At 36.8% G+C, this 17,470-nt stretch overlaps 1 pseudogene; it reads left to right on the forward strand.

Annotated features, from left to right (window-relative positions):
* Window positions 1-3,110: 3,110 nt before the first annotated feature.
* LOC110308619 lies at window positions 3,111-14,323 on the forward strand (annotated as a pseudogene).
* Window positions 14,324-17,470: the final 3,147 nt, after the last annotated feature.

Genomic DNA, 17,470 nt, shown 5'->3' on the forward strand with positions numbered 1-17,470 from the left:
CACCCTGAGCTCCAAGCTGGGTGGAGTCTCTCAGAGGACAGTTATGCTAGGCTTCTGTCTGCAAGTATAACAGAGTATCATGAATAGTTTCAAGGACTGGCTCTTGCTGGATTGGGTCTCAAGCTGGCCCTGTTACAGCTTGGCTGTTTCCTCAGTCTCTGCTCCCTTTCTGTCCCTGAACTTCTTATAGGCATGATAAATTGTGAGTGGAAGGTTTTATGGGTGAGTTTTTGTATTTTTATGGCATAGTTATTTTGCCTGCTTGTGTCTGTTAGCCACATGGATGTAGTTCTCATGAAGCCAGAAGAGGGCATCAGACCCCTGAATAACAGAATGTTGTCACCCACCAAGAAGTTTCTGGAAGCAAGGCTTGGTCCAATGGAAAAGGAGCTGATGCTCTTAAAAACCAAGCAATCTCTTCTGTCCTCTTATATACTTCCTAGTAAACACCTTCTTCAGACTCCAAGTTGATAGACATTAATTGTAGAATATTAGAAAGCATACAGAAAAGTTATTAATCACAATAACTGTTTTTTTGAAAACAATGAAAATTTATAAATTTCAACCTGACTTGTATGTAATGCACATGATATGGCCACATGACATTTAAAATTATCATGTATTCTAGTCCCATATGTTTTGCTTTAGTGGAAATCTATATATTTTAGGTTTAATGGAATAAAAATATCTATCTCATCAATACTTTACTAAAATTATTCTCCTACTCTAAATCTCATAATAGTCTGATTATTTTCAATTTAGTTCTTTTATGAATGTTGAACAAGGACATAAGCTATTGATCTGCATTTTAACATATTATTTATAGTTCTAAAATCAGGGACTGGAGAAATGGTCCAGTGGTTAAGAGTGGTTGCTACGAAGTCATGGGAGCAGGGTTTGTATCCCAGCACCCATATAAAGCTGGGTCTCACATGAATGTTGGTCATCACACCCCCAAGTGATTAGACACATTCTTCTGGTACACCCAGCATATATACACAAGTACTTATTTGAAACAAATGTTGCAAACTGACTTAAGAAGTGAATGTTATAGTAGTGTTTAAGTCATGTTACATGTTGCAAAAAACAAAAATCCAGTAGCTGCCAGTTCTTTATCAACCACTAAGCACTATTCCGTGCTGTCTCCTTTACTATATTTCAGTGTAACACTTGTGAAAATGATAATAGAAAAAAAATGAAAAAATTTACAGTGAGTAATTTCAAAAAGAAGACACTAAACTCTACACTGTTGCTGCAGTCACTTGCTGACAGGAACCTGGTATGACTGCTCCTTGGGAGGTCTGGCCTACAACTGACCAGTGCAGATGTAGATGCTTGGAGCCAATCATCAGACAGTTCAGGGACTCCGTGGGGAAAGTGACAGAAGGACTGGAGGAGCAGAGGGGGATTGCAACCCCATAGGAAAAACAACATAGGCTGGCTGGACTATCCAGTGTTCCCAGAGGCTAGACCACCAACCAAGGAGTGTACAGGGAGGGATCCATGACTCCAGATACATATGTAGTAGAGGATGGACTTGCCTGACATCAATGGGAGGGGAGGACCTTGGTCCCATGGAGGTTTGATGGCCCAGCATAGAGAGATGCTGAATCTGTAGGGCGGGAGAGGGTGGGTGGGGAGCACCCTCATGGAGGCAAAGGGGATGGAGGAGAGGGTTGATGTGGGATGGGGGGTTTTGTGGAGGGGTAACCAGGAAGTGAGATATCATTTGAGATGTCAATGAATGGAATGATAAATAAAAAAAATTCAGTTTTAGTTGATGATCTCTTTGTTTTTAAAAAATTCTGAGAAGACTAAATTCAGTTCATGAACTATTTTTCCCATTAATTAATTTATTTATTCACTTTACATCCTGATCACTACCCGCCTGCTCCCCCTTTTATACTGTCTCTACCCTCTCCCATTCTCTTCTGAGAGGGTGGAGGTATCCTGGGTATACCCCTACCCCTGGCACATCAAGTTTCTGCATTGCTAGATGTATTCTCTCCCAGGAGGCCAGACAAGGTAGCCCAGTTAGGGAAACAGACTACACAAGCAACAGTTTTAAGGAACGTTCCTGTTCCAGTTATTGGGACCCATATGAGACACAAGCTGTACTTCTACTATGTGTGTGTGTGTTTGTGCTAGGTTGAGTCTGAGTATGCTTTTTAGTTGATAATTCAGTCTCTGAGAGCCCCCAAGTATCTAGTTTAGCTGACTCTTGGTCTTTTTATAGGGTTTCTACCCTCTTCAGGACTCTCAATCCTTCCCTCAACTCTTCCATAAGAGTCCCTGAGCTCCATCCAAAGTTTGGTTGTGGGCCTCTGCACCTGTTTTAGTCTGATGCTGGATGGAGATTTTCAGAGGACAGTTTTGCTAGCTTCCTTCCTGTCTCCAACCATAACATAACATCTTTCAGGGACTGATACTTGCCCATGGGATGGGAATCAAGTTGAGCTGGATATTCCTTGGCCATTCCCTCAGTTTCTGCACCATCTTATCTTTGCATTTCTTGTACACAGGAAAAATTTTGAGTCAAAAAAATTTTGGGTGGTTTGATGCCCCTATCACTTTAAGTGCTCAAGTGTGGCTTCTTTTTTCTTTATGTTTACAGGGCACGAAGTAACTCATGATTTTCAGTGATGCATGTTCAAGTAGAGGCTTCATAATGGACAAATGAAAATAAGTATCTTCAGTATTATATTTGTTCAACCAATCTCTTCTCTAATAGTATTTAATATGTGAGATAAAGAAGAGAAAAACCACAGTGAAAACGTACTTTATCATTTTATAGTACTTTATTTGAAATTTATCCTTTATATGAAAATGAGTGGTCTCTCTTCTTATTTGTGGAATACTTCTTTAAATTTCTGACTCCTCCTTTGTGTTGGTGTCCATTAGACAGACAATAGTAGTATTTAAACAGTAGGCACACAACAGTACTGTTAACCATTAGCCAGACAGTAGCACTGATTAATCATTAGCTGGATAGCAGATAGTTAAACATTAGCCAGTGAGTAAGCATGGCTAACTTCCAGAAAGGGAGTGTCCCTTGTTAACCATTAAACAGGAAATTGATATACGATGTTTACCCACTTCCACTTCAGGGCAACAGAAAACTCAGGAAGTGCTTAGCCAGGGGAGTGAGAGACAATGAGCTCCAAACAGCATTGTGTCAAACTAAACAATGGCCACTTCATTCCTGCCCTGGGCTTTGGCACCTATAAACCCAAGGAGGTAAGAATACAGGATTGTCAGTATCTCAGGCTAGAGCTAATTCATGTACAAGAGAGCAGAAGAAAGTTAGGTTTGCCCTGCATCAGGGTCTGATTGTGTATCCCCTGCTTGCTGATTGTTTTTGATAAATAGAGGTTACAGCAGTAGTTGAAATTGGTGGCTGTAGTTGGGAGACCTAGCTATATTCATGCTTGCTTTTCTCTGAGGAAAGACCCCTGCTCCTGGTGAATCAGTAGGGAGGCATGCTTAAGGGAAACAAAGGGGGACAAACTCTAAAGACATTTTCTCTTGTGGCGGGTGTTAGTGCAGCATATAATGAAGCTATAGGGTACATGCCTCAGCAGCACTAGAACATTTATTATAACTCAGTAAGCAAATTCAGGGACAGGGAGAAAGTTTTTCTTCCTTGTTATTTTTGCTATCTGACAGGGAATCTGGTCTCTGAGGGATGTGACTCTTTTTGTTTTTGTTTTTGTTTTGTTTTGTTTTGTTTTGGTATTTCCCTTTGGATTTACTTTTCTGGCCTAGGCATGCCTGTGAATCTACTGTTCCCATTTGGGACCTTCCAGCTCTAAGAGAGAACTTGGCTGTGAGCTCCACACTTAAAGGGACAGACCCATTACCTAACAATTCTGGGCACTATGCTTTTCTTGTATCCATGCTTCACAGATTGATAGAAGAGAAGAAAGTCACCAGATTACCTATCTGCTTTCTTGGTTGCAGTGGGGGAGGGGAGTTCTCTTTATGTCCATAACCTACAACATACTTTTTCATTGCAAAAGGGCAAAATGCCGGAAATGAACATTCAGGGTGGCTTCCTGTATGTTTTCAATCTGTGAGTTGGAACCCCAAACTCATTTTATGTCTGGGGATCACCACAACATGAGGCAATGAATTAAAGAGTTGCAGCATTAGGAAGGTTGGGAACCAATGTCGGAGACTAATGCCTGAAACAAATATTTGCATACACTTTGGTTTTGTTTCAGGGTAGCCATCAATATCTCACAGTGAATGTTTACCAGAACTTAGTGAGGTCTCCCATGTATAACTCTCAACTGTGGAAAACTTTCTGGAATTTTACAGTGCACCATTATGATGGGGAGAAGGAGGACCTAGTAAAGATAAATGTGCGTTATTGGTGTTCATTAGTGTATATTGGATTTAGAACATGGTTGTGCTCAGAACAAAAAACATCAAGTGGACTGTTTGTGAACCTGGAGGGCCTTTCCTGTTTTCTATTCCTCCTGATACCTTTTAAATGTATGGCAAAGGACCTCTTCCCTTGACGTCAAATATGTCCATCTTCTTCCTGTTAGACTCCAGAGAAATCCGGAGATATACACAGGATTTGTTACTTTTGCAAAGTTGCACAATATCAGGAATAGGTCAAGGCCACTACTGGAGCCTCAGCTTTGATAACTCACAGAGTCCTTACTCTTGGATAAGTCAGGGCAGGTTTCCAGAAAAGGTGGTAGAAGCCAGAATTTTAGTCACTGTCTTTTATCGTGAAAAGATAACTGTAGAGATTCTTAGGACAATGAAAAAGCTACTCTTATTTACTTTTTCAACCCTTTGTAAGTGTTGTATGATTGTATGTGTCTTTGTGTGTTGTGAACAATGTCTGAGGAAGTAAGAGGTCAAAGCCGCCCTCCAATGCTCATGCTTCATCTGTGTGAACCCAGTGTCTCACCGAGTCTGTAGTGCTCAGGGGTGAGCTCCAGGGCTCACCTTGATGCTGCCTCCTCATGCACTGGGTCTGCATGCCATACTCTGCTTTACAAGAGAGCTGGGTTCCAAACTAAGATACCAAAGTTGTCTGCAAGGGTGTTACTGAGTGAGACATCTCCCTAGCCCACACCCTAATCCTTTAACAAAACCCCAGTCATATCGTTATTCAAATCTGGCAGCCAGGGCAATAATTTTAGATTTAATTCTAGCCATGTCTTTTTAAAACAAATAATCTTTGATTGAAGAGGCTGATACCCGAAATAAATAACCTCTAACATGATGTAGTTAAGGTACTTTAAATAAGGATATACTCTTACTTTAGGTGTTTTTTCTGTCTGTATTTAGGTCTCTCAGAAAAAGAGAATGAATATGTAGAAAGACTAAAATAGGACAGTACTTTCTCTCCAAGTCCCTATCTATTATTAACCTGGCCTTGCTTCGTATCCGTGATCTTTGCATTTGCATCCTTTTGTAACAGTGTCTTAGCTGGGAGTAGAAGGAGTGTCTGTGTAATTGTTCTGTCCCAAGCAGACTTCCTTGTGTTCAGTTTGCTTAGTCATCCTACTACATACATTTAGTGTGACCTTCTAGCAGGCCACTGAAGCCAGGGTGAGCATCCATCAGTGCCAGTAAGTAACCAGGATTGCATGGGTATAGACAGGCTCTTGGGTGCAAATGTCTTGCTGTTAATTTTAAAAAGACCACAAGACAGCAATTTTGCCTCATTAGCTCGAACATGGGACAAAATATAGGCAAACATTGATTCTGTGAAGATACTTTTCTGTGACAATTACAATATCTCTGGAGATTTCATTGGGTTTTATACAATAGAAAGTGGGAATGCAAGGATTGGGGTACTAGGCTCTTTCCTAACAACTGGTCTTAGGATGACTTTGAAAGACAAAATTCTTTGTGGTATAGTAATCTCCCATCTAGGCTCACTTTGAGCTAGTTCTCAGAACAGGCATCTCTAAATGCCTTCTTTGGTTCCTTCCCTAGGTTCCCAAGAGTAAGTCACTGGAGGCTGCATGCCTAGCTCTAGATGTTGGGTACTGCCATATTGATACTGCTTATGCATACCAAGTAGAAGAGGAGATAGGACAGGCAATTCAAAGCAAGATTAAAGCTGGGGTTGTAAAGAGAGAAGACCTGTTCATCACTACAAAGGTATAGTATGCAAATAATTGAAATATAGTAAGGCAGTAAAAATTATACTACTGCATGAGAAATTGGTTAAAGATGTCAATTGCATAAATGGGTAAGGAAGAGTAAAAACAGATTTATCTCTATATGAAAATAATTTAGTTATTGGACATTATTTTATTAGTGTGTATTTTATTTCTTGAATAATTTTTTATTGTTTATTAAATTAGCTAATATTAACCCCCAAACATATTTGAGTTCTCATTGTTAAGTAAGAGTAAACACTGAGTTGAAAGGAATGCTTATACTTTTCCTTCAAGTATAAACAATATTTCAGCATTAGGATAAATTAATATGCATATTTGGGTCATCTATTAATTCAGCTTAACTTCTATTCTTCAACATCTCTAGCTTTGGTGCGGTTGCTTTTGACCAGATCTGGTCAAGTCTGCTTTGGAAAAATCACTGAAAAACCTTCAGCTGGATTATGTTGATCTTTACCTCATACATTGCCCAGTGCCAATGAAGGCAGGGAAGGTATTGTCAAATGTACATATCTTTACATAGGAGCATGGGTATCATTTTTATGGATGGTTGAGATAAGTTACTATTATAACTTCATAAAAGTTGACTTATATGTTAATAAATTTCTGAGATTGTTCCACAAAGGGTTTATTGGATTATGGCTTTACATAACCAAGCAATTTCCAGAATCACTGACTAGAAGTGACTTCCAGGAAAACTTGGATTACACATCTTCTCAATCTGTATTACTAGATGTTTGCTTAGGATTTATCCCCTTTTTCTCTCTTGGTGGCGAATGGTGCCTTAAGAGTTTAGCTTCAAGTTCTTTAACGCTTTATAGCTTCTTTGCATCTTTTCTTACTAACATCAATCCTGTGTACAGTTCTGATTGGACATGCTTAGCTCACATGTCTCTATCTAGGCCCACATGTGGTCATATTCATTACTTATTTTTGAACAGGATTGATATAAATTCTTGCTGTAGATAATCATGAAATGATTTGGTTTCCCAGTGATTATGAAGTTTTTTTTTTCCCAAAAGAAAGAATACAACTCAACTAGGATGTCTCATTTCATTATTTATGTGTATTGAATATATATCCACACACACACACATACTCAGAAGTTCAGTAACATATAAGTGAGTGTATTTGTGTGTGTTTTGTGTGTGTGTGTATAACAACAATTAAAGAAAGACAGGCAATGGATTTGAGAGGAAGCAAGGACACATGTAGGCAAATAAAATATGTAGCCAGGGATTGGAGGGAGAAAAGGGAAAGGGGGACATGATTTAACTATATTATAATTTCAAAATTAAAATTATTATAAGAAAGAAAATATTTAATTATTCATAAAATTAATTCAAGTGAATTCAGCAGACTAGGCTTCCAAAGATAGTGCAACTCCACATGCATATCAGTTTTTAAACACAGTATATAGAATGATGCCTCACTCACTTATGGCTGCTTACTGTCTTATTTCCAAGATAATCTTTTAAAATTTTTAAAAGGTATATTTTTGTTTATTGTGAATGTTTTTCTTGTGTGTATGGCTGCTCACCATGTGCATACCTGGTGCATGTGAAAGTCAGAAGAGGGCATTGGGTCCCATAGGACTGGAATGACAGATAGTTATGACCAACTATGTATGTCCTGGAAATTGAACCCAGGACCCACTTAATCACTGAACTATCTCTCCAGCTCCTCCAAGATAGTCTTAAACACATTGCTGTAAACAAGATACATATGTTGTGAGATTGTTTTAAAGTTGCTTCTCTTCCAGCCAGGGGATAATGAATCTCCATAAGATGAGAAAGGGGAATTTCTATTGGACACTGTGGATTTCTGTGACACATGGGAGGTGAGTACTTTTCAAAATGACAGTAAAGCAAGAAGAGAGAGGGATAATCAGCTCATTTTCCCTTGGTTATAGAAACTCATTTTACTCATAGATATTTGCTGGAGTGGAAGGGGAGGGAAATATCACTAAAATGTAAATGTGTGAAATGAAGAAGGGCACAGGACAGGAGGCACATGGGTATTTTGCCACCTTATATAGTAATATCCTTGATTTTCTAGTGATGTTACAGAAATCCTCTTTGGCCAATTTCTTCTGCTTTATTATCATTTTTATCTTGACTTCTTTGGATTTAAATCCACTGATCACCTGGGCAAAAACTCCTCCCACCTTTAGTGCCTGTGGTCAACGTAGGGTCCTGTACACACTGGCAAGTGTTCTACCAGTGAACAATATGTTTAGCTCTGGGAAATTTTTCCTGTAACTGGTACATATACTCTCTATCCATGGAGTCTCTTTTAAGTATGACCCTTTATTGCCTCTTTCTCATTACCAGAGGTTGAAGGAGTGTAAGGATGCAGGATTGGTCAAGTCCATTGGGGTGTCCAACTTTAACCACAGGCAGCTAGAGTGAATCCTCAACAAGCCAGGACTGAAGTACAAACCTGTCTGCAACCAGGTGAGGATCTGCATTCCCTCTCCATCTGTCAGTATTTTCCTCACTTCTGTACAACTGATGCCCATTTAGTTGCCCTCTGTCCAAGTGGCTTTCATCTTGTGGAAAAAAGTTTCTAAGAGCAGCATCATTGTTTCAAAGACATGGGGTATTATAAATTTAACCTTGAACTCTTAGAGAACTGGTGAGAACGGAGACATGCTATGGTACCCAAAGGCAATGTGGACACTTGGTGTTGGTCCATCAGACAGAAGTTGAGGCCTGGAGAAAGTGAACTTCTTCCTGAAATAAATACACAGAGTAGACATGAGATAGTTCATTGAAAAAATGGGTGAAGATAAAAATTAGTCAGTGGCCAGGACTTGCATAGATTTTATGTTTCTCTCCATCTAATTATGGTCTATCCTAAAAATTTTATTAAACTTAGCAGCTAGAATCTTTACCCAATCAACTATCTAGCTGTCATTCAAATATATATTTTTTGACACAAAAACTTGCCCAGTCAAATGTTATCAGAAGAATGCTCCCAAATCAGTTCTTTTGTCCTTCAAAAAATTAAAGGAGTTTGTTCTTTTTAATTCAAAGGCAATATTGCATAATTTTCTTTTTCTACTTTATTGACTTTAAGCATTTATATTCATCATAACATAAACATTTGATAAAATCTAATATCTTTCTATCATTTTCTATGGTAGGTTGAATGTCATCTCTATTTGAACCAGAGTAAACTATTAGATTACTGCAAATCAAAAGACATTGTTCTTGTTGCTTACGGTGCTCTGGGAACCCAGCGATATAAAGAATGGTAATAAGTTACAGAGTGTAAACCTGAAGGAAGAATGTTAACTAGCACCCCAACACTCAGTTCTCAGGGAGAGGGGGGAATCTTTCTTTAGAAGAACCTGGTGAAGCAGTATCTTAGTTTCTTTTCCTGTTAGTCTGATAAAACATTCTGACAGAAGCTAATTAAGGGTGAAAGTGCTTATTATAGGTCACAATTCAAGGGCACAGACTAGAAAAGGAGCAAGTCAAGGTGTCAGGAGCTTGAGCTGGGTGGCCACTTCTTACATTCAAGAAGCAGAGTATGATGAACACTAAGATTCTGATTACTTTCTCCCTTTATACAGGTTGGGGTCTCAGCCAAAACTAAAATGGGTCTTCTCCTTATCAGTTTCCATAATAAGATAATCTTACAGAGGAATCCTAGAGGCTCATCTTCTAGGTGATTCTGGATTTTGTCCAGTTGACAAAGCTGGGCATAACCATATGCATAGCCATCACATCTGGGCTAGAGTGGGCCATATAATGTGTTTTGAATTACTGTAATATAACCAAAAGCTTGGCCTCATGAGCTCATTCCTACTTTCCTTCTAGGGTGGACCAGAACTCCCCAGTTCTCTTGAATGATCCAGTTCTTTGTGATGTGGCCAAAAAGAACAAGCGAAGCCCTGCCCTAATTGCACTTCGATACCTGTTTCAACGTGGGATTGTGCCCCTGGCCCAGAGTTTCAAAGAGAATGAGATGAGAGAGAATTTGCAGGTGATGAGCTCTGGTCCTAAGGGTTCTTATACAGCATCTTCCATATGCTTGCTTCCTTCAAAGCTATCAGAATACATTTGAGATCAAGCTCATATCCCTAGGATTTCCTAGGCATGTGAGTTTTCAAGTGCATTGAGAAATGTTTTGTCTATGACATAAACCCACCATGACATGACAGGTTTAGTGTTGGAAAAGTCATAGAATTTTGTTTTCATTTTCAGCCAAGTACTATATAACCTTTTCCCATGGACTTATTCTTTATTTTCTGAAATGAGGGATCTCTACTCATTAATTTTGATTTTAGAAATTTCTTTTGGTTTACTATTATTTCCATGCATGCTCAAGTATCCTAACATTAATATACATACACACATACATATATACATACATACACTTGCACACATATACCAGATAATTGTGTGTGCCAGTCATACACATTTACCTAAGTTAATTTTTTTAAAATATCAATTAAGTATATTTTATTTTAGTATAAAATATTAGCAGTTACTATAGGAACTATTTTAAGTAGATGTTTAATATAAAGAACTTTCATTTACCTTAGTGTTTGTTGATATAAAACCTTGCCTTACTTTAGCCTGAACTTAGTGAAAATTTCATGTCTACACTGAGTCCCTTCACATATCGTCAAGGAACCATTATACATATTTTCAGGATGATGAGGCCTCTCAAGCTCAGACGACTGATTGAGCTTTTCCTCAATTCCATATAGGCTTTGTACTGACATTTTTCCAGGTTTTGCTCCTGCATTTATCTCTAAACCAAGGCAATGAGAAGCCTTTTATGACAGAGAGTTGATCCATCATTGGGTGTATAAAGTTCAAATGTCCAGTACAAGTACACTGCAGCCAAGATTCGAGGGGAAGGAAATAGACAACACTTCTGTGCCTGAAGGAGATAAAACACTTGAACAGTATTCAGACCCAGAACTGTGGATCATAAGTAGTCTGCTGAACTTCATTGTCTCAATAGTACTTATATAATTTAGAAATGTTTGCTGAATGACCTTCTTCCCATTTTTTCTTGTTTTCATTCGCTTTTCATTATTTCCTGAACAAAGGGGACATACTACTGTCTTCATGTTTTCACTTTATGTTTGAGCTCACAGCCTTTTGCTTGTTAGACAAGAGTCTACTTCCCTATTTTACCAAGGGTTTGTGTTATTTCCCCCTAAACTGTTCTCTAGAATGCAGCTGTTATGGGTCGTGAAATATAAATCCACATATGAATTTAATTTTAATAACTTATGTATAGCAGTTACATTTATGAGTTCTTTTCCCTGTTTCCCTATTTTATTTACTCTTGCTCACCACCCAGATTGTACTTTGTAGTAGATTTATCAGTTGTTAAACTGTTGACAAATTTCCTTGTCCCTCTCTCCATCTTTCTCTGTCTCCATATTTTTAAAGCACCAAAGGACCTAACCCTGTGTATATTTTCAGATGCGAGCATATATAGAAAATCATTTTAAAGTTAAAACCTCTCAAATTTAAATAAGAACATCTTTTAAAACCAGCTTTTAAATTCTACATTAATTTGGATAAGTCTTAACTTCCATAACATCGAATATTCACTGTTTACATTTTAATTATTTATTGATGGGTCCCAGAAATCAAACTCCCCATACAAGATAATGATTTGTTTGAGGTATTTCAAAACTTTATTCTAGATTTCTTGGAAACTGTACCATAGCGTGTTTATGAAGTCAGCATTTTTTCTTCACAAGCTATCCTTGAGATTACCCATTGTCTGTGGTATTATGCAATTTTAATATATCTCAAAAGCAATTTCTTTCATTTTTACTTGGTATTGATTAACCATGAATGTTTTGATAAACAATGGTCATCATTTTTAGGAATGGACTAATTACATTGCCTTTGAGACTTAATATGTGAGTCATTCAAATGTTAAAACCTTTGTGCTTTTCTGACAGGTTTTTGGATTTCAGTTGTCCCCTGAGGGCATGAAAACACTAGATAGCCTGAACAAAAACTTTCGATACCTTCCAGCAGAGTTGTAAGTAATGTTGAGGAACACCTTGGCTCAATGTGTTTCAATTCAAGTGGTTTCTTCCCTCTTCCATTCATGTTGGTTCAGAAACTAAATGCCTATTTGGCTGCAGCACATTTTCCATGGAGATAGTTAATATAATATTTGTTTCCAAATTTCTGAAATGTGAACATATCAGCACTAAACACAGAGAAAGTTTTGAAAGTCATATTCAAAAATAACAAGAGAACCTTTGAGAAAAAGTTTCAGAGCTTTAATAGCTACCCAAAGATCTTAATTACCCTTTATGCTCTTAGGGTTACAAGTTTGATACTGGACATAGGTTTGTTGCAGAATATTTGATCATGCTGTGAACTTAATCCAAAAGCTTTCTGCTTTTTGTAAACAGGATTAAATAAACTCAACCATAGGTCTCGGGATAGAACAAGCAACCAGTTTACAGGGAGTCAATCTGAGAGTCCACTGGTCACGCCCACTTTGGGTACTTACTTTTTCTTAACAATATTTCAATCATTCATTTTTACCAATGAAAACTCAGGAGGCAGATGCTGGTGTGCCAGCTTGCTAGGCTAGAGAGACAGGGAAAGCATCCAGATGTCCTTCCTCCTCAGCTAATGTCTCCAAAGGATGCTCTCTTCCACGTTGTCTCAAAAAGAAAAAAAAAATCCCTCAATCTGAATGTCCTTTCTTTCTACTTCCTGTGCATCTCTCTATCTGTCCTCCCGATTTCCTCTTATTCTATTTTTTCCATGTTCGCTTCCTGTCAACTGGTTTGCTCACCCTTTTGTCCTATGGTTGGCTTTATTTAATCCTGTTTACAACAAGCAGAAAGCTTTTGGATTAAACATGTGTGCTAGGGCTGAGCTAGAAACAGGTTTTTTCCAGTAAACAACAAAATCTTGGGGTTCACAGTGTGACCAAATATCCTGCAACATAGGTTATAAATGATGACAAGCATAGAATGCACATATGCACATATATGTGCAAATATATCATATCATATCATATTATATCATCCTATCTATCTATCTATCTATCTATCTATCTATCTATCTATCTATCTAACTAATGATCTATCTATTTTCTGCTTGAAAAAATTTTCATTCTCAGGAGAAGAAAATAGGATAACATTTGAAGGAAGATTAGAAAATCTACAATATAAAATTGGTGAATATATTATTATCATTATTATTTTTGATAGTATAGAGCAGAATGAAGGCTCAGAAAGGGATATAGCTCAGTGATTGAGTCACTGGTATAAATAATAAACATTTCTTGCCACATTTTATCAATTAAAAGTTTATCACTGCATTTTTGGATTGTTATTCATATATAGAGATTTATAAATTTTACTGTTATTTCCTTGGACATGGAAACTCATTTTTTTATTTTTTTTTCATTTTTTTAAACTGACATTCTTTCTCTAATTCAGTCTAAAACAGTACATTATAGTTAATGGAAGTGAGTGAATAATTAATAGATTACTAAGAGTTAAATGGAAGTGAAAGTAGTAGGCATAAATGGCAGATGTTAAGATTTTTGTGTGTGTGTGTTGAACTAACATCACATAATGCTTTTCTCCTTATATCGAAGACTAAAGTTGGAAAGGATTTTGGCATTTCTTTCTTTGACTGATGCATGAAGGATGCTAAGGGAGATGAGTATTTGTGAACACTGGTCTTTGTGTTTTCTGTTCTAGGTGAAGGAACATAATTTTAAACAACTATAGATAATATTTAAAAAAACATTTCTGATAAAACCTTGTAAAATACTTCAATAATATCTTATTCTTCAACTAATCAGAGAATGAAACAATTAGCTCTCACCTCAATGGTGGCTCTAGATGCAGATATAAACCATTCTGCTCATGTTTGTTTTCATTTCCTATTTAGCCTTGCTGACCACCCAGAGTATCCATTTTTGGAGGAATAATAACATGGGGACCTAATCNTGACTTCTGCCTGATGTCCCCGTGTGTGGACAGTGATGCTGGTGATATGACCAAGATGCTGTTGGATGGAAACATCATTTCTGATCAGTCTTGGTTGCTTAGCAACTTACATTCAGCGGAAGCTTTAGTTCATGATTTCAAGAAAAAGGAATATAATTTTGATTATGCTTTGAAATAAATATAAAATTTTCTCTTTAAATATATTTCTCTGGGTTTTTATTTGGTTGGTTTGGTTTTGTTTTTGTTCTTGTTTTTGTTTTTTTGAGTCATTATTTTCTGAGTACTTCCTATGTACATGCTAACCTCATAAATATCAGTTAGCATCAGATAGCAAGTCTATGTTTATGGTGCTTTCTTTAGTAATTTTACAAATTATTTCCTACAGAATCTTTATGTACCATAGAAAATACGAGAAAATAAATTTTATTTTCTTTGCATTTGAAAAAGTGATTAAAATGATAACCAACAGTCTTTCTCAATGCTTAGAAAATTGGCCAAATTTTAATATTTATGAGAGCATTAAGTACCTCTTGCATACCATTAACTTTCTTGTATTAATTCTTATTAACTTTTTATCAATATAATCTAAAAATATTTTATTTTCATTGTATGTGTATATGTGTTTGTCTGTATACATGACTGCATACCACGTGCATGTCTTGTACTTATGGAGGCCAGAAGAGAACATTAATCTTCTAGAACTGGTTGTTTGCCATCATGCCAGGAATTAAATCTGGGTCCTCTGGAAAAGAAGTAACTGCACCTAACTTCTGAGCCATCTCTTCATGCCCTGTGATGCACTTCTGTGTGGTGACCTCATGTTTAGGTTAGGTGAATGAAGATACTGTAATTTCAGACCCTATGGAGAGGTGCCATAATGTCCAATACAAGAGGATCCATCTTTTAAAAACATCATTTACAAAATAGAATTGGATACTGCCTGAGCATGGTCCTCACTCATGCCGTATTGTTTAGAAATTGATTGCAGCTTGCTTTGTCTACAGTTCCTATGAAAAAAGTCAATGAAATTAGCCTGAGTGCCTGAAACAATTAATATGGGGGGAAAAGCCTTGATTGTTAAATTATGGGGAGACCATGATGATTTTATTGAGAGAGGTTTCTCATCTTATCCTGACTTACAACTGTTTGGCAAGTGTTGAAGGGTAGTCATGCCTGATTTACTATAGTCCAAATGAGTACCAATGTATAAGACAGGAACTCAGGTTTAAATACATGGACCCATGTAAGTAAGAGCAGAGATCTTTCCATTATAGACACATCTCCACCATAAAGTTTCTATAAAAACAGGTTAATAGCTGAAAACAAAGGCTGTACCCATTAGCCAAAAAAAAAAAAAAAAAAAAAAAAAAAAAAAAAAAAAAAAAAAAAAAAAAAAAAAAAAAAAAAAAAAAAAAAACTGAATAACAAATTATAGAGAGAAGAATTAGAATCCAATTATCCTTTCCTGAGTTCATCATTCAGCCTAGCTTGAATATTTAGAATTGTATGGGAACTGATCTGTTTGAGTCTGATCAGTTGAGTTTTAGAATTTAAAATTGAGTTGAACCTAGTTCTAAATCATAAAAAAAAAAAAAAAAAACAAGAACCTGCCAAAACACCAGAAATGTTTAGTGACCAGATGAGTACCAAGACTGCAGTCCTGATCTTTGAGGAATTAGGTTTATTACTTGATACTTGTCAAGACAGATCAACTTTGAAATAATAGAAATATGATCCGTCATAATATATAGAGAACTGTGCTCATATCTTAATTTATTGGTAGATTTTTAGCTATATAATATAGTGATGATTTTTTTTATATTGGAGCTAATAGAACAGTAACTTATTGCTGGGTATATGGTGAAATTATCCTTAATGGAGGCATCGTTGGATAAAGACACAGTTTTAAGCACAAAAGACCTAAGACTTTATCATATAAGATTATGGGAATTTAAAAACTTTATATAATCTCTTTATATAATAAAGAGCTTTACTTATGAGATAACACATTTTTTGTTGCAATTGCACTTAAAGTTTTTAAAAATTTGCTATCAAATTCTCAACATATCCTCAAGGTTCTATTAAAAGGAGAATTTGCCAGTGTAGATTGTGGGCAGGGTGTAGCAAATTTGAAGGTGCTGTACATGGAGGAAAATGTTCCAGTTCTTTTCTTGGGTCCAGTACATTAGAACTGAGATGCTGGTATATAGTATGATGTCTAAGTAGATGAACAGTGTACCAGGATTAAAAAGGCAAATATTCAGATCTCCACAGATATGGACAATGGTGGAAATGTTCTGGAGTTCAGACAAAGGGAACTCCGGAGTTATCAAAATATCCATATTTGCCTTTATGAGAGCATATTGGAGGACTGTAATAATGATCAAGGAAGTAACAGAGGAGACAGAAGGACACTGAGTTTGTGGTATTGAGTAAATGCAGTTGACATAGAGTTAAGTTGCCATTTTCTTCTTCGGAAATTCCATTTATTCCCATAATTAAAGATATAGCTTTTTATTTTAAAAAATTTGAGAGACCACTTGTAGGTGTAGGCTAGCAGAAGACTGCCAGAGGCCCATTCAGTGTCCCTATGATAAGCAAGTATATGGGAGAAAGATGAGAGAGAAGAGAAGTGGAGTTTTTTGTGCGAAATGAAGAAAGGCACAACTGGAGACATGAGAGTAGTGAGACACAGCTTATGTGAATAGCCTGCTCTGCTACCTGAGGCCATGGTGATGCCCAGGCCTGTGCTGCTTCTGAAGGCCATGTGTGGGTTTCAGATATAATTAATACCACCCTTTCCTTCATCCAAGCCTTACCTCTGTCCCTGCTCTCTTTCAAATTCATGGTGTTTTAAAATTAATTGTCGTTATATACATATATTAATACAAACATATATATTTCTAAATACATAAATAACCCTTCCTGAGTCTATATAATGTTATGTGTATACACATTTTTGGGACTTAACATTTGGTATAGCATAACCATTTAGTATTCTCTTCCCTAGGAAAGACTGTTTCTTCTGCTCTCAGACTTGATTTGACTGCACTGATAGATACCAATAGTTATATAACAGGTGAAAGTCATAATGGGTGCTAAGGTTTGGTTTTTATCTTGGCATGCAGTTTACAACAGTGGTTAATTATTCTACATCTAATCATGACCTTATTGCTCTTGTTACTGCGATGTTCTTACTGCACTGTCATGACTAAGCACAATAATTACAAAGCAAAAATGGGCTTGCCAAGTATGGGAAGTTGAAAGGCTTATTTTTCTTTTTAATTTTCAATTTAGGTTCTTGAGAGTCAAAAATTCAGAAACAATCATCATTTTTAATGCCCTA

The sequence above is a fragment of the Mus caroli genome, chromosome 13 (assembly GCF_900094665.2).
Source record: "Mus caroli chromosome 13, CAROLI_EIJ_v1.1, whole genome shotgun sequence".
Classification (NCBI taxonomy): Eukaryota; Metazoa; Chordata; class Mammalia; order Rodentia; family Muridae; genus Mus; species Mus caroli.